The sequence below is a fragment of the Oncorhynchus kisutch genome, linkage group LG26 (genome assembly GCF_002021735.2).
Source record: "Oncorhynchus kisutch isolate 150728-3 linkage group LG26, Okis_V2, whole genome shotgun sequence".
NCBI lineage: Eukaryota > Metazoa > Chordata > Actinopteri > Salmoniformes > Salmonidae > Oncorhynchus > Oncorhynchus kisutch.
Window position 1 is genome coordinate 6,154,977 of NC_034199.2, and position 18,701 is coordinate 6,173,677.

Genomic DNA, 18,701 nt, shown 5'->3' on the forward strand with positions numbered 1-18,701 from the left:
GTTACAAAATGTTTCGATTTAGGCTATAAAAATTGATTTTATCAAAGAAAACGGCACTTCATTTGATCACTGGGACCCTCAGGAAGAGAAATAAGAGCAAGATATCAGAATGTAAGTCATCATTTTACCTTCAGATGTGAATGTGTAAACTGTCATGGCGGAAAATGTTTTGGTTGTTGAATGCTCTTCTCAAACAAAAGCATGGTATTTGTTCTCTGTAATAGCTATTTTAAATCGGAAAACGTATTTTGATTACCAAGATCCTAATCTTTTGAAGGATGTAAGACACTTGCATTTTCAAGAATGTTTAATGTTACGAAATTGTAGTTTTAGTTGTCACTCTGAAATTTCCCCTGATGTTGATCCCTGTATGGGGATGGCAGCCATAAAAGGTTTTAACAGTCTCTTGCTTACAGAGTAAGCCTGTCCGGTGGCTTGCACAGCCGACCCACCCATGAGTAAGTATTGTCTCTGATGGGTAGGATTAGGGCTACGAGCTGGAGAGCTTGATGGGGTAGAAGCCTCACCTTCAGTTGGCTCATGTCTCAATTATGCGCCCCTTACCCTTAGGCCTGGACTGTGATCGAGCTCATGTAGGTGTGTTCTGGTTTGTCTGCTCTGCTACGCGCAGATCCACCCGATTGCGACGATAGAGGGAGCCACCAACATCCACCAGGTAAGAACGTGGTTCAAGTCCTGTGTGGTATCCTGGCAGTGGCTCATCCTTATTGTTTCACCCACCTCCAGCTCTGGTAGGTCTCGAGCAGTCCGGTCGTAGAAGCACTTAGTGAGCTGCTTTCTGTGACGAAGTTTGTCCGTGACTCCAATCATGACGCAGGGCTAAAGTAGCTTGTAAGCTACGGGATAGTAGTCTTCAGACGTCTGGACAGGAGGCGTTGTACTGGGCTGCTGTCCATGTTTTCGGTGGGTGTTTGTTTTTATTTTATTTTACCATTTATTTTTACTAACAAATTCTTATTTTCAATGACGGCTTAGGAACAGTGGGTTAACTGTCTGTTCAGGGGCAGAACGACAGATTTGAACCTTGTCAGCTGTGTTCCTCCATTGTAATATCGCTTTCCATGGGTCACGCAAGGCCCTGCTTAACAGGTTTTTTGCAATCTTGATAGTTGACTCTGCCTTGCCATTTGCTTTTGGGTGTCTTGGAGAGGGGGTCACGTGGTCAAACACCCTTTCTGAGATGAAACGCTTGAACTGTGCAGTGAATCGGTGATTACCTTGTCAGGCTGACCTTGCCTTGCAAACTGCGCCTTGCAGTGCTTTATGACCGTCTCCGCAGACAAGTCAGGGAGCAGTTCAATTTCCCAAAAGTCAGAGTAGTAATCAACAATGAGAAGATATTCAGCCACAGACAAAAGGACTAAGCCCATGCTGACAATTTACTAGGCCCTTGTGGGCATTTCGTGTGACATCATGAGCTTACTCGTTGCATGTGCTACAGCTGCTGACAAAGTCTTTAATTTCTGCTTGCATGTTTGGCCAGTGTAATGTTTCACGAGCCTGGCGGTAGCATGCATCACCTACAACGAGACTGGAGTGTATGCGGGTAAGCATCTCTGGACGTAGTGATTTTGGAATAATGACCTTCTGACCTGAACAAGACGCCATTTTGCACGCTGATCTTATCTGGAAAGCTCCAGTGTTCTCTCACTGTGAAAGGTGTCTCCTCTTTCAGGTATGTCCAACCTGTGAGAGCCATGGATTTCAGTGACTGTAGGTGTTCGTCCTTGTCAGTGTGTTGGATGATCTGGGCTAGGCGGTGATCTGTGACTTTTAAGTAGTCTGCCTGATTGATCTGTTGAACATCTTGTTCTTCCTACTGTAGCGAACAGATGGCATGCCGCTGATAGGCAGTGCCTCTGCCTGTACATTGTGCTGTTGCTCTGCTTAGTGTGTCGCTGATGTACATCTATGGTCTTGGCTTGTAAATTACCTTCAGGCTGTAGTTTTGCAGAGTCAGGAGCATGCCTTGAATCAAATCAAATCAAATGTATTTATATAGCTCTTTGTACATCAGCTGATATCTAAAAGTGCTGTACAGAAACCCAGCCTAAAACAAGCAATGCAGGTGTAGAAGCACGGTGGCTAGGAAAAACTCCCTAGAAAGGCCAAAACCTAGGAAGAAACCTAGAGAGGAACCAGGCTATGTGGGGTGGCCAGTCCTCTTCTGGCTGTGCCGGGTGGAGATTATAACAGAACATGGCCAAGATGTTCAAATGTTCATACATGACCAGCATAGTCAAATAATAATAATCACAGGCAGAACAGTTGAAACTGGAGCAGCAGCATGGCCAGGTGGACTGGGGACAGCAAGGAGTCATCATGTCAGGTAGTCCTGAGGCATGGTCCTAGGGCTCAGGTCCTCCGAGAGAAAGAAAGAGAGAATTAGAGAGAGCATACTTAAATTCACACAGGATACCGGATAGGACAGGAGAAGTACTCCAGATATAACAAACTGACCCTAGCTCCCCGAGACATAAGCTACTGCAGCATAAATACTGGAGGCTGAGACAGGAGGGGTCAGGAGACACTGTGGCCCCATCCGATGACACCCCCGGACAGGGCCAAACAGGAAGGATATAACCCCACCCACTTTGCCAAAGCACAGCCCCCCCCACTAGAGGGATATCTTCAACCACCAACTTACCATCATGAGGCCGAGTATAGCCCACAAAGATCTCCGCCACGGCACAACCCGGGGGGGGCGCCAACCCAGACAGGAAGATCACATCAGTGACTCAAGTGACGCACCCATCCTAGGGACGGTATGAAAGAGCCCTAGTAAGCCAGTGACTCAGCCCCTGTAATAGGGTTAGAGGCAGAGAATCCCAGTGGAAAGAGGGGAACCGGCCTTGAAGCCTCTTGGGCACGTTGAGGAGAGGTTTACTGAATATGGCAGAGTGCTTTGTGGTCAGTTTCAGTGGTGACGTGCCCTTGACCATATAAGTAGTGATGGAAGCGCTGGCAGGGAAAGACGATGCTAAGGCACTCTTTCTCAATTTGTGCATAGTTTTGTTCAGTATGGGTGAGCGTTCTCGAGGCAAACGGACTGGCATTCCCGTATAAGGCAACATCCAAGTCCCCTTTGGCTGGAGTCACTCAGGCTTTGTGACATCATAGTAGCGCAACACTGGCATGGATGAAGCCAGAGATTTCATCTCCTGCACTGCGGCCTTGTGCTTGGGTAGCCAGTGCCATGATGTGTCTTTGTCCATCAACCGGCGCAGAGGCTTACAGACTGCTGATAGGTGTGGCAAAAACTTTGCAAGATAGTTTGCAAAGCCGATGAGATGCTGTACTCCTTTTGCATCAGACAGGTTTGGCATGTTGATGATCGCTCAGACCTTGTCTGGGTCCAGATTCAAGCCTTTGGCCGAGAGAATGTGGACATCTTTCACCTTGAACTGCTGCTTCTTCAGGCCAAGACGAAGCTTAACTGATCGACAGCACTCCATCAGTGCCAGGAGCATCACACCGTGGTCGCGTTCTGCTTCTTCGTCTGTGTCACCACAGCCTACGATCAGGACATCATCAGCGATGGCTTCAATGCCCTTGAGCCCAGCCAGTAACTCATGGTGCTTGCGTTGGTATACCTCAGGCGCCACTGAGACACCAAACGGGAGCACGAGCCAGCGTTTCCGACCCCAGAGGGTCCAGAAGGTAGTCATGAAGCTGATTTCTTCGTCCAGCTTCCATTGAAGGAATGCATCTCGGGCATCCACTGAGGTGAAAATCCTGGCCTTGGGAAGCTTGTAGAGGACATCCTCTAGTGTCGCCGTGATGTAGTGGGATCGTTTCAGTGCTTGGTTCAGATGCTTTGGTTCACTGCAGATCCTCAGCTTCTCTGTTTTTTTCACTATGACCATATTGCTGATCCAGTCAGTTGGTTTAGTCACAGATGTCATGTGGCCATCGGCCTCATACTTGTCCAGCTGGGCCTTCACAGCCACTTTTATTGCAATGGGCACATTGCGAGGAGCACACTGGACTGGAGTGACGCTCTCATCCAATTCAAAGTGTACCTCCCGAGGCACTGATTCAACGGGCATGTTGAGTACATCGTCATATCTGCTGAGTAGTTGTTCTTTGGACACGGGTCCATGCTGGACATGCTCCACAATGTGCAGGTCATTTGGTACAGTGAACTGCATCAGTCTCAGGCGTTTGCATGTAGAGCCTGAGAGGAGAGGATGGTTTTCACAATCTCAAATTCCAGCTTGTGTTTGCATCCCCGAATAACACATTCGGTATCAAAGGTGCTCATAGAGCTCATTAGCTCTCCTGAGTACAGCTTTAGTCTAGTATCACTGGGCAATAGATATATGTCAGGTGCCAGATTGATTTTGTAGCTCATTACGTTGCATGTATCACCGGAATCCAGTTGACATTGTTGCTTGTTGTGTAATCATAGTGTCACAAACCATTTCTTCCCTCTTGAGTGTATAGCCCCAATGGATTCATGCATGTCACTGTCACTGTTCTGAACATTGAGTGACATAATCAACACAGTATATCTTGCTCTCACTCACCCTTATTTTGCTTTTGAGACACACTTTTGCAAAGTGATTATTAGTTCCACAAGCTCTGCATGGTTTTCCGTAGGCAGGGCAGTGCTCTTTGCCCCGTGTGTGTGTATTACATGCTATGGGGATCTGTGTCCACCGTTCGTGGTGAATTTCTCTGCCTCGATTGGTTTTGTCTGAATGCCTGCCTGGCAACAGTGTGAACAGTATCAACGTCGGAGCTTGGGGTTTCGATTTCCATTGCTCTCATTCTCATGTCAATGACTTCAGTAGTGCGGCATATTTCAGTGGCAGTTACTAACGTTAAGCCTCTCTCTCTCTCTCAGTAGACGCCGGCGCGTATCCTCATTTGCAATTCCTAGTACTATTTTTGTCACAAATCAATTCATCATTCAATCCCCCGTATTCACAAGTGGCGGATTTTTCGCTCAAACGGGTTACAAAGTTGTGTACAGACTCACCCTCTTCCTCTTTGCAGCTTCCGAAAATGAACAGCTCGTAAATGACGTTTCTGGTGGGTTTGAAGTAATTCTACAATACATCCAATATAGCGTGGTAGTGTACATCGATGACATCCTGATCTATTCTGCCACACGCACGGCGCACACTTTAAGACCTTAAGCGGGATATGAGCTACTATCCGGAATACTGTGTACATGTAAACGTGGTCACTGAGTCAGTTCTCTACATCATGCTGCATGCTTCGAAACCACGTTAATCATTACGCTTATTTACCACGAGTGTCCTTACAGCCAATTTATGTTTCAGCTGAAAATGTGGTCGGAGGCGCCGTATTTAAAAAAATAAAATAAAATAGAATTTTTTACCTTTTTATTTAACTAGGCAAGTCAGTTAAGAACAAATTATTATTTTCAATGACGGCCTAGGAACAGTGGGTTAACTGCCTGTTCAGGGGCAGAGCGACAGATTTGTACTTTGTCAGCTCAGGGGTTTGAACTTGCAACCTTCCGGTTACTAGTCCAACGCTCTAACCACTAGGCTACCCTATGGATGATGTAACTAAATTGGGGAGCCTCCAGAGGAATGCAGAGGCCAAATTGAGCTCTGTACCCCACCACCATGCGCCTGTCAAATTTTGTAACATTGTGGAGGGCTCCAGATAGCTCCGCATTGACATGATTGGTTTATGGTAGTTGAGGGCAGGAGGTCCTCGTTTCGGTATGATATGTTGGATAAAGGAATAAAGACAGACACCAATGTCAAATTCAATAGCCTTGTTCATGCATTGTACAAATCCCTACACGCAGAGTCCGGGGAAGTCTGGCTAGTCGATTACCTATCAACTCGAGTCAGTAACTTCTTGCGTCGAGCAATCCCGTATCCGGGAGCGTAATCATAGCCTCAAGCTCATTACCATAACGCAACGTTAACTATTCATGAAAATCGCAAAATAAATGAAAGAAATATATTCACTCACAAGCTTAGCCTTTTGTTAACAACACTGTCATCTCAGATTTTCAAAATATGCTTTACAACCATAGCTACACCAGCATTTGTGTAAGAGTATTGATAGCTAGCATAGCATTAAGCCTAGCATTCAGCAGGCAACAGTTTCACAAAAACAAGAAAAGCATTCAAATAAAATCATTTACCTTTGAAGAACTTCGGATGTTTTCAATGAGGAGACTCTCACTTAGATAGCAAATGTTCCGTTTTTCCAAAAAGATTATTTGTGTAGGAGAAATCGCTCCGTTTTGTTCACGTTTGGCTAAGAAAGAAACCCGAAAATTCAGTCATTACAACGCCAAACTTTATTCCAAATTAACTCCATAATATCGACAAAAACATGACAAACGTTGTTTAGAATCAATCCTCAAGGTGTTTTTCACATATCTATTCGATGATAAATCATTCGTGGCAGTTTGGTTTCTCCTCTGAAGCAAATGGAAAAATACACGCAGCTGGAGCTTACGCAATAATTTTGACGGAGGACACCAAGCGAGCACCAGGTAAATGTAGTCTCTTATGATCAATCGTCCAATGATATGCGTACAAATACATCACAATGCTGCAGACACCTTGGGGAAACGACAAAGTGTAAGCTCATTCCTGGCGCATTCACAGCCATATAAGGAGACATTGGAACACAGCGCCTTCAAAATCTGGTGCATTTCCTGTTTGAAATGTCATCTTGGTTTTGCCTGTAGCATCAGTTCTGTGGCACTCACAGATAATATCTTTGCAGTTTTGGAAACGTCAGGGTGTTTTCTTTCCAAAGCTGTCAATTATATGCATATTTGAGCATCTTTTCGTGCTGATTCACCTGGGGTGACCGAGTGAGCTCCTCCAGCACCGGTCGGCCGTGTGTCCTCGCCGACCACAACCGGTGCAGGAGGAAACTCCTCCTCCGGTCCCCCTCGATGCAGCCCCCCCTAACTCCATGGGGATCGGAGCAGGAGGGCCTGGGGTGGAAACAACAGGGCCTGTGCCGGACGCCCGCAGGTTGTCAAGACGAATGGACATGTCTATGAGTTCATCCAAAGTGAGGGTGGTGTCCCGGTACGCTAGCTCCCTGCGGACGTCCTCCCTGAGGCTACATCGATAGTGGTCTATCAAAGCCCTGTCGTTCCACCCTGCTCCTGCGGCCAAGGTCCTGAACTCCAGGGCAAAGTGCTGCACACTCCTCGTTTCCTGTCGCAGGTGGAACGGCCGTTCATCCGCCGCCCGACCCTCTGGTGGGTGATCGAACACAGCTCGGAATTGGCGGGTGAACTCGGTAGTGATCCCTCGCCGAGTCTGGGCCATTCCACACTGCGTTAGCCCACTCCAGGGCTCGTCCCGTCAGACAGGACGGGTATAGTTCTACTTGGAGGAGGAACCCCTGACACCCAACTGCCGTCCCATCATACTCCCTAGGGAGCGCCAGTCACAGAAGCAGGGGTAGGAGGTGCTGGTGGAGGGGGTGCTGGAGATTAGGTGGGAAAGCCACTCCTCTCCCATCGGTCTCCATCACTTATCCTATTCTGTGGAGAATGCTGGTGTAGTGGAGGACCCTCTTCTCCATCGACGGGAGAGGAGGTGCGGCTGCTCCTGCTGATTCCATTTAAAATGTGCGGGATTCTGTCACGGGAGACTAGGTGTGCGAGGGAAGAATCAGGCGCAGAGAGTTCCACATGAAGAAGTGCACTTTAATATGGCACCAAAAGCAATGCCCAAAACACAGGGCGCTCAAAAATATGGACCAACCCAAAACACAGGGTACCAGGAGCACGAACACACCTAACAACATAAGCACAAAACAAGGGCGGGTATACTAGCTTTAAATAAGGAAGCCCATCAGGCAAAAACAAATAGACACAGGTGCAACTAATAAGACAAAACAAACAGAAAACGAAAAAGGGATCGGTTGCGGCTAGTAGGCCGGTGACGACGAGCACCGCCCGAACAGGCAGGGAAGCCAACTTCGGCGGAAGTCGTAACACTTGCAGTAAAATTATACAACAAATGTTCATTTTGTCTCGACCAGGAGTGGAGAAATATGATTTCTTTCTTTCAGGATCTCTTGAGAAAATGTGAATGCTTATCTTCGACACGTATGCAAGCAGACAGTATTTCAACCACATAAAATATGCACCCAAGACGAACTGAAGTCTTATCAGAAAAATATTTCATTGTCTTCTCACCTTTTTTAATTTTCTTAACTGGTCAAACTGATGACATATGGACATTTTGCACTGGACCAATCTTTCTACTCTTTTTGAGCATATCCCAGGCATCTTATCCGGGTTTCTCAAAACCGGGATGCAAGCTTTTCCAGGTTATAGTAAACAGGATATGATGTTTACGTGTGTCAACTCACAAAGAGAATACTTGAGTATTCCGATAAACAACGGAATGACTGGTGTAGAAGGCTGCCCCCACATTGCAAACCTGTCAGCATTTCCTGAGGTAGGCGAGAAGAAAAAAGAAAGAAGATAATAAAGAGAACAAGGGGGAGAGGAAAGTAGAGTGAAGGAATGGAGGAAAGCGATAGGGAGAGGAGGAAGGACATGAAATACAAGGAGCGAGATGGAGGAAGAGATATACAGAGAAATGGGGGAGATGAGAATGGATAAAGAAAAGGATGGTGAAAATAGAAATTGGGATAAAACTTTTGATGATTTTGTGAGATGTGTTTTTGACACCTACTAAATAATCGTTGACAGGGGAGGTGTCAATGACATTTTGACAGGTCTAGTTAGGTCGCTCACTTTGTGTTGCCCAGGGCAACCCGCATACCAATTCACTCCTATTATTCCCAAAGGAATTATGTCGAAATAGCTTCCGCTGCACATTTCTGAAAATCATCTGAAGCGTTAAGTGGTGTTGTGAATATCAATATACCTGCTCTAAATTCATTCTTATGTGTTAAATATTCATAAGTCATGTGTACGCATACCAGGTTCTGGCTGGAGGGAAACTTAAAGGAGGAAAAATATTAAATAAGATATGAAAGGTAGCAGAATAAACAATAAAAAAAAGGGCTAACACTAGGCTACTTGCACTAGGGATACTTTCCTCAAAGTGAAACTAAGACACTTTTAAAGTTAAGAGCAGCTGCGTATGAGGTTTAAATAGATCATGTCATGGTCATTTAGAAATTCAGTCTAACGGAAAAAGAAGTGAAAGGGCACGATTGAAGTCAATGTAAAATCATACATAAACTATGCTTGTTAGTCCTTTAAATTAACAGATAAATAACATTTTACATTACATTTGAGTCATTTAGCAGACGCTCTTATCCAGAACGCCTTACAGGAGAAATTAGGTTTTAGGTGCCTTGCTTTCTCAGGTGTATACTCAAGTGTATTTATGCCAACCCCAACTGTACCTTTGCTCTCTTTCAGAGTAAAACAACACTAGGTAAAACAATACTAGGTAAATCATATACAAGAGAATGCAATATATCATATTCAGAGTTGCTTAGGCATTACTAGTAGTTTTCTTAGTGTCATTTTCCCTTCTCTGTCTGCTGCTGTCGACTGTTATCTCATATATCTTTATGTTAAGAGGACGACTCTGCACGTCGGTTCCCTCTCCAGTTGGCAACCTCGAAGGCAAAAACGGATGCATCCACACACAAAGCCGCACCACTGGGCAGCAGGCCCGATCCATCTCCATCACCCAAGCAGGCGGGAAAAGGGGGATAAAGAGAGAAAGAAAACATGACAAGGGAGATAGAAAGGAAGGTTAAAGAGTGGAAAATAACAGACAGCTGAAAAGTGAAGACAGTGAGCAAAAGGGAGAAGAGGTGGTAAGCGAGGATTTTTTTAGACAGATACAACATTTGAAAATTGGACAGATGTAAAATCATAATTTGACAGATGCAAATAGAAAGGGGTAGATGAAGAGTGAAGGGAAGAACAGAATTACACAAAAATACTGAGAGGCAAAGAAAGCAACTGAAAGAGAAGGAGAGAAGCAGACTAGGAAAGAGGAAGTGGGGTCTCCCATGGGGCATAACTGACTAAAGGAAAGGAACCATGGAGGACGATGATCACAGTCAAAGTAGAAGAAAAGGGATGATGGATGAGAGCTCTCCGAGGACTCTGCCATGTGTGTGCCGGAGAGAGCCAAGAGACCAAGAGACCAGGAAAGATAGAATAAACAGTATCTCTGCACCATGGACCACAATGGACCTTGGAAGGACAGAACATTGGGAAACCTCTTGATTCTTTGAGAAAGAACAGTCTAGATTGAGTTTGATTTGGTTATTAAAAGGCTGGTGTCCAAAATAGTTGTTGTAGGACCAAACAAATATTTATTAGACATTTTGCAGGATGAAATCTCTTGCGACGCACCAACTCCCATATCTCATAGCAAGGATTCTTTTGTACCCGTTTCCTCCAGCATCTTCACAAGGTCCTTTGCTGTTGTTCTGGGATTGATTTGCTCTTTTTGCAGCAAAGTACATTCACCTCTAAAAGACACAACACGTGTCCTTCCTGAGCGGTATGACGGCTGCGTGGTCCCATGGTGTTTATACTTGCATACTATTGTTTGTACAGATGAACGCGGTACCTTCAGGCTTTGTTCCTTGCTCCCAAGGATGAACCAGACTTGTGAAGGGCTAAAAAAAAATTCTGAGGTCTTGGCTGATTTCATTTGATTTTCCTATGATGTCAATCAAAGAGGGATTGAGTTTGAAGGTAGGCCTTGAAATGCATCCACGGGTACACCTCCAATTGACTCAAATTATGTCAATTAGCCTATCAGAAGCTTTTAAAGCATGACATAATTTTCTGGAATTTTCCAAGCTGTTTAAAGGCACAGTCAACTTAGTTTTTGTCAACTTCTGACCCACTGGAATTGTGATACAGTGAATTATAAGTGAAATGATCTGTCTGTAAACAATTGTTGTAAAAATTACAGGTGTCATGCACAAAGTAGATGTCCTAACCAACTTGCCAAAACTATAGTTTGTTAACAAGAAATGTGTGTAGTGGTTGAAAATGAGTTTTCATGACTCCAACCTATGTGTATGTAAACTTCCGACTTCAACTGTAGCTTAAAGATCCAGACATCAGGATTGGCACTGTTGGGACAGCTGTTAATCAAACATCTCCCAGCTAGCACTTAGACGGATTCATTTCCCCTAAATGAAGCACAGACGACACAAAATAAGAATTGTGTCCTGTGTCGTACATTAGCCATGAATCAGCTGTGTAACTATACATTCATGTACATACTACCTCAATTGGGCTCCCGCACATTGGCTAACTGGGCTACCTGCATTGTGTCCCACCCGCCAACCCCTCTTTTACGCTACTGCTACTCTCTGTCTGTTCATCATATATGCATAGTAACTTTAACCATATCTACATGTACATACTACCTCAATCAGCCTGACTAACCGATGTCTGTATGTTGCCTCTCTACTTTTATAGCCTCGCTAATAGCCTAGTCTTTTTACTGTTTTATTTCTTTACCTACCGATTGTTCACCTCATACTTTTTTTGCACTATTGGTTAGAACCCGTAAGTAAGCATTTCACTGTAAGGTCTACACCTGTTGTATTCAGCGCACATGACAAATAAACTTTGATTTGATTTGCCACTGTATCTCAGAACATAGTTAAAGTATTTATTGACTTTCATTTAGGTGAAATAAAATAAAATCGAGCTCAGTGAGAATTATTCTCTCTGATTTAATTTCCGACAGGCTTATCCCCGAAAGCCTTCTTTTCAGCTATGGCTGCCCTTGTTGATGCCCTGGAAGCATTCTTAGAGGAAGTGCCCAGTGTAGCTTGTAGAGCTGAGATGATTTTTTTATTTTTATAAAAAAGTGAAACCACCTCAATCATCATTGGGATGATCATTATATTTGGGTGTGTTTTCTGAGAGAACTGTATGAAGGGAATGTCCTACTACACCGTTTTCTCAGCTTCATTGAAGAAAAAAAATGACAAGTAAATAAATAACTTTGGTTTCTGCTGATTGTGACGGCTTTGAGTCCTCAAAACACATACAAATTGCATTCAGTTAGATTTTGAATATGTTGCCTCAGACTCTTGAGTTTCCCTAAAGTAGCATGTTGTTTATTGCGGAACGATTGTTGCTTCCATCAATGTAATTGTCTGCATCATTTCCAATACCCCATATTTTTGGGGGTAAATATATATTTCCATATACATACACATATGCATACATATACACATATATACATACACATACCTATATAGACACTTTTTTTTAAATATACCTTTATTATTTCCCAAAAACCCTTACCACCCTTCCCCCAATTGGAGTAAACTAATAAACAATGACACTTAGGCTTATACTTTCAGTTTATACATCTTATACACATTTTACAATAGTTATATTTTGTTTGTTTTTAGTCCTTCCTCTATTTCTATTTGTAGCTGTGCTATTTCACAACATTTCTGAAACTATATACATTTTACAGACCCCGTATGTTTTACATTGGTTATCTTGTTATTAGTCCCATCTTTCAGCTCCATTCAACCCCTCCCATCTATCTCTCAACACCATCCATTTTGGATTTCTATTTGCCATATATTTTTCAACTGTGCTGTGATGCTTGACAAAAGTACTGAACCTTTCTATTCTCATAGCTTCCACAGATTGTAAATTAAAAATAAACATTTTTGCTAAAATAATAATAATTATTGATTGATTGACTATTGCTTTTCAAATCACCCAGTATTGCTATCTGCAGCGTTAGTTCTAGGCAAATGTTGCAATTCTTCAGCCATTCCTGGACCTGTGACCTAAAACGAGCTACATATGAACAGTACCAAAATGAATGATCTAATGACTCTGCCTCCTCACAGTAAATTCTGCAGAGCTGGGAAGATTGTTATATATATATGGGGTTACATTCTATTGGCTGCAAGAATTTTGTATAGTAATCAATTCATAAACCATGTGCCATCGAATCTCTTCCCAACTATTTTGCAATTTATATGGGAACATCTGTCACTTTTTTGGTCCTTAAATGAAATTGGTATATGTTTTTATCACACTTTTCTTTAACCATTTATGTTCTTTATTACAGTGCTGACATACAATTTTCATACTTTTTCCCCTTCTACTTGCCTCTTCCATTCTTGTGGTAATGCTGCAATTAATTGGTTGCACTTTTTGGTAGAGCAGACATTTCCATATGTCTGTGTTAGCTGCATGTGTGACATAACTCCGTCAGTCCTATTTATGATATCATTCACAAAAATTATATCTTTTTTAAACATTTCTACTTAAAACACGTTTTTTTAATCAATTAGTATAGTTGAGTTTAACCACAATATTTGTTGTATTATTTGTTCTGTCTTTTCAGGTGCATTAAACTGAAATTGCAAACCAAATTTTTGTGAATGATATCATAAATAGGACTGACGGAGTTATGTCACACATGCAGCTAACACAACGCTTGTTTAAAAAATAATGATATTTTGGAGATTATTTCCTTCTCAAACAACTGAACGTAAGCAGGTGTAATCCGCATAAAGGGAAAAAGGCCATTCTTGAACATAGGATGAGACATTCCTACCAATTTACTAGAGAACCAGTTTGGATTTAAGTATAACTTTTGTATGACTGATGCCTTTAGTGAGAGGTCTAATACTTTAATATTTAATCATTTCAGCCCTCCGAATTCATATTCGTTATATAAATAGGCCCTTTTAATTTGGTCTGGCTTACTATTCCAAATCAAATTGAATATTATTTGTTCATATAATTTAAAAAGCAGGTCACTGGGTGTAGGCAAAACCATAAGCAAATAGGTAAACTGTAATATGACTAAATAGTTAATCAGGGTGATTTTCCCACAAATAGAAAGGTATTTTCCTTTCTATGGTAGCAAGATCTTATCTATTTTTGCTAACTTTCTATAAAAATGTGTTGGAGTGAGATCATGGGGATTTGTATACTGAATATGTCCACATCTCCATCAGACCAATTAATTAGTAAACTACATGGTAATGTAAAATTTGATTTTTTTTTTGTGATCCAATATGTAATATAGTACACTTATCATAATTTGGTTTTAATCCAGAGAGGATAGCAAAAGTACCTAGATTGTCTGAGGCCATGGAGAGATTCTAATTGTGGTTTTAAAAGAACATGAATCATCAGCGTACAATGACACCTTAGTTTTTAAGCCACGGATTTCTAATCCCTTAATATTATTGTTTGATATAGTTTTAAAAGACAACATTTCGATGGCAATAATAAATAGATATGCTGATAATGGACAACCTTGTTTTACTCCTCTAGATAGTTTAAAACTTTCTGAGATGTAGCCATTATTTACTATTTTACACCTAGGGTTACTATACATAACTTTAACCCATTTTATAAGAGATTCCCCAAAATTGAAATATTCTAGGCATTTATATATAAACTCCAGTCGTACTTTATCAAAAGCCTTTATCAAAATCAGCTATGAAAACCAGGCCTGGTATCCCCAATATTTCATAGTTTTCTATTGTTTTCAGTACTTGTCTTATATTATCGCCAATGTATCATCCATGTAAAAAACCTGTCTGATTAGGATGAATAATATCTGACAATACTTTTTAAAATTCTATGCACCAAGCAATCTGCTTAGATTTTTCAATCACAACACTGAAGTGTAAGAGGTCTCAAATTTTTAAATGGACTGGATCTTTATACACTGCTCAAAAAAATAAAGGGAACACTTAAACACCACAATGTAACTCCAAGTCAATCACACTTCTGTGAAATCAAACTGTCCACTTAGGAAGCAACACTGATTGACAATACATTTCACATGCTGTTGTGCAAATGGAATAGACAACAGGTGGAAATTATAGGCAATTAGCAAGACACCCCCAATAAAGGAGTGGTTCTGCAGGTGGTGACCACAGACCACTTCTCAGTTCCTATGCTTCCTGGCTGATGTTTTCACTCTAGTGGTAGCATGAGACTGAGTCTACAACCCACAAGTGGCTCAGGTAGTGCAGCTCATCCAGGATGGCACATCAATGCGAGCTGTGGCATGAAGGTTTGCTGTGTCTGTCAGCGTAGTGTCCAGAGCATGGAGGCGCTACCAGGACACAGGCCAGTACATCAAGCGACGTGTAGGAGGGCATCAACCCAGCAGCAGGACCGCGACCTCCGCCTTTGTGCAAGGAGGAGCAGGAGGAGCACTGCCAGAGCCCTGCAAAATGACCTCCAGCAGGCAACAAATGTGCATGTGTCTGCTCAAATGGTCAGAAACAGACTCCATGAGGGTGGTAGGAGGGCCCGACGTCCACGGGTAGGGGTTGTGCTTACAGCCCAACACCGTGCAGAACGTTTGGCATTTGCCAGAGAACACCAAGATTGGCAAATTCGCCACTGGTGCCCTGTGCTCTTCACAGATGAAAGCAGGTTCACACTGAGCACATGTGACAGACGTGACAGTCTGGAGACGCCGTGGAGAACGTTCTGCTGCCTGCAACATCCTCCAGCATGACCGGTTTGGCGGTGGGTCAGTCATGGTGTGGGGTGGCACTGTAGTAGTAGTGTGGTTTTCCACTTGAGTGTGACTCCAAATCCAGACCTCCATGGGTTGATAAATTTGATTTCCATCGATTATTTTTGTGTGATTGAAGGTTTGAAATTATTGTTTTATGTTTTAGTCAAATGAGTGAATATCAGTTCTTGAGTTCTCAAATTAAAACGGTTTATTGAACTAGAACTCTCACAGGCCATGGTCATAGCCCACCCCAAACAAAATCCTAAAAATCCTTATTTTTTTATTTCACCTTTATTTGACCAGGTAGGCCAGTTGAGAACAAGTTCTCATTTTCAACTGCGACCTGGTCAACTGCGACCTGGTCAAAAAGCAAAGCAGTGTGACACAAACAACACAGAGTTACACATGGAATAAACAAATATACAGTCTATAACACAATAGGAAACTATCTATATACAGTGTGTGCAAATGAGGTAAGATAAGGAAGGTAAGGCAATCAATAGGCTGAAGTGGTGAAGAAATTACAATTTAGCAATTAAACACTGGAGTGATAGATGTGCAGAAGATGAATGTGCAAGTAGAGATACTGGGGTGCAAGGAGCAAAAAAATAAATAACAATATGGGGATGAGGTAGTTGGATGGGCTATTTACAGATGGGTTATGTACATGTGCAGTGATCTGTGAGCTGCTCTGAGCTGCTCTGGCTCTTTGAAAGACATGAGCCACTGGAGAGCAGAGTGGTCAGTCCTTATCGTGAAGGACACGCCACCCAGGTAGTACTTGAAGTGTCTGATGAATGCCACTACAGCGATGACATCCCGCTGGGTAACAAAACAGCGGCACTTGAATGTACGCCACCACTCTCTAACCAGTCTGGCCCCACCTGGGTTAGCAACCCACCCATGCCCACAATGCTCGCATCTGTGTCCAGAATAAAGGCAAGGTAGGGTCAGGGGGCACCAGCACGGGGGCCTTGATCAGTGCACGCTGGAGGGTTGTGAAGGACTCCTGGCACTGCACTGTCCATGTGTTGGCCTTGTTCTTCGACAGCAGGCAGTTTTGGGGAGTGGCAACACTGGACAAGGCCCTTACACACCTCCTGTACTACGAGGCCAGGGCCAGGAAGCTCTTTAGCTGCTGCTGGTCAATGGAGGTGGGCCAGTCTTGGTTGGGGAAATGTTGCACACAGATCTGGGGGAGGATGCGGGGCAGCCATGGGTCTCTGCTGTTTGGCCCTGTCCGGGGGTGTCCTCGGATGGGGCCACAGTGTCTCCTGACCCCTCCTGTCTCAGCCTCCAGTATTTATGCTGCAGTAGTTTATGTGTCGGGGGGCTGGGGTCAGTTTGTTATATCTGGAGTACTTCTCCTGTCCTATTCGGTGTCCTGTGTGAATCTAAGTGTGCGTTCTCTAATTCTCTCCTTCTCTCTTTCTTTCTCTCTCTCGGAGGACCTGAGCCCTAGGACCATGCCCCAGGACTACCTGACATGATGACTCCTTGCTGTCCCCAGTCCACCTGGCCATGCTGCTGTTCCAGTTTCAACTGACCTGAGCCCTAGGACCATGCCCCAGGACTACCTGACATGATGACTCCTTGCTGTCCCCAGTCTACCTGGCCATGCTGCTGCTCCAGTTTCAACTTCCACCTGACTGTGCTGCTGCTCTAGTTTCAACTGTTCTGCCTTATTATTATTCGACCATGCTGGTCATTTATGAACATTGAACATCTTGACCATGTTCTGTTATAATCTCCACCCGGCACAGCCAGAAGAGGACTGGCCACCCCACATAGCCTGGTTCCTCTCTAGGTTTCTTCCTAGGTATTGGCCTTTCTAGGGAGTTTTTCCTAGCCACTGTGCTTCTCCACCTGCATTGCTTGCTGTTTGGGGTTTTAGGCTGGGTTTCTGTACAGCACTTTGAGATATCAGCTGATGTACGAAGGGCTATATAAATAAATTTGATTTGATTTGACTAATCTCTCAAGGGGACCGCTGGGCTGCACGAATGCAACATTTGGGTGGGGGGGGGGGGTCATGGCAACTGCAGGCCCTCCCTGGAAGCTCAGTGTGTCCCAGTCTAGGTCTAGCCGGCAGCCTGTGCTCCTAAGAAAGTCCAACCCCAAGATACATGGGTCCTGTACAGCCGCTACTCACACAGTCCTGCCCCAACGGTCAGAATCATTATCCGCTTCTCTTTCATGGGTGCCAGCTCACCTGTAACCGTGCGGAGCTTGAACTGTGTCCAACCTGGTACAATGTCCAATCTCACCAGGGTAACCGTGGACCCCGTATCCACCAGGGCAGAGAAGGGCACCATCTCTACAGTGACAGGGACGTGACAAGTTCCCAACACAGATCCGGCCCACCAGAACCCCTGTGTGCGATTGTCTGCTTCTGGGAGAAGTGGACTCTTGCTTCCCCGTCTGTGCCATTGGGCTCCTCCTGGCGATGGTGGGGGTTGGGTACGAGAGCCAGGGATCCGCACTGCCCCCCTGGGCCCTGGAGGACATGGGGCAATCCCTGCCCAGAAGGCCTGGCTGGCAACACCACCCACGGGGCCAGAGCGTGTGTTGCGTGCAGTCTGTGTGTTGCGTGCCATTTGTAGTCCTACAACACAAATTAGTTCACTTATTTCAGCCACCAATGCAGGCTTTTCTGGCTCCAGGCTGCTCTGCACCACAGCCGCACAATCTCCCTCTCCAAAGCCATCTCCAAGGCTTTTTTTAATTACATTGAACATTTTACACTGTCTCCTTAATAGGGTGACGATAAGGCTCTTCAACTAGCTTTGTGCCTCATGGACGATGCGCCATCCTGTTTGATATTGACTAGCCCGGAGGACAGAAGTAATTATGGCGCCTTAGTTGGAGCACTGCCTACTCATGTACGCTCACATGCCCCCTTACGTGTAGAGTTAGCTATCCATCCAGCGGTCCCCTTGGATGAGCAAGTTTGGTCTGTGAGCAAAGCTCCTTAAGAGAGAGTGCATGTTTGAATAGCTAACTCTACACGTAAGGGGGCATGTGAGCGTACATGAGTAGGCAGTGCTCCAACTAAGGCGCCATAATTACTTCTGTCCTCCGGGCTAGTCAATATCAAACAGGATGGAGCATCGTCCATGAGGCACAAAGCTAGTTGAAGAGCCTTATCGTCACCCTATTAAGGAGACAGTGTAAAATGTTCAATGTAATGCATCTCAATAGGAAAATAGTACT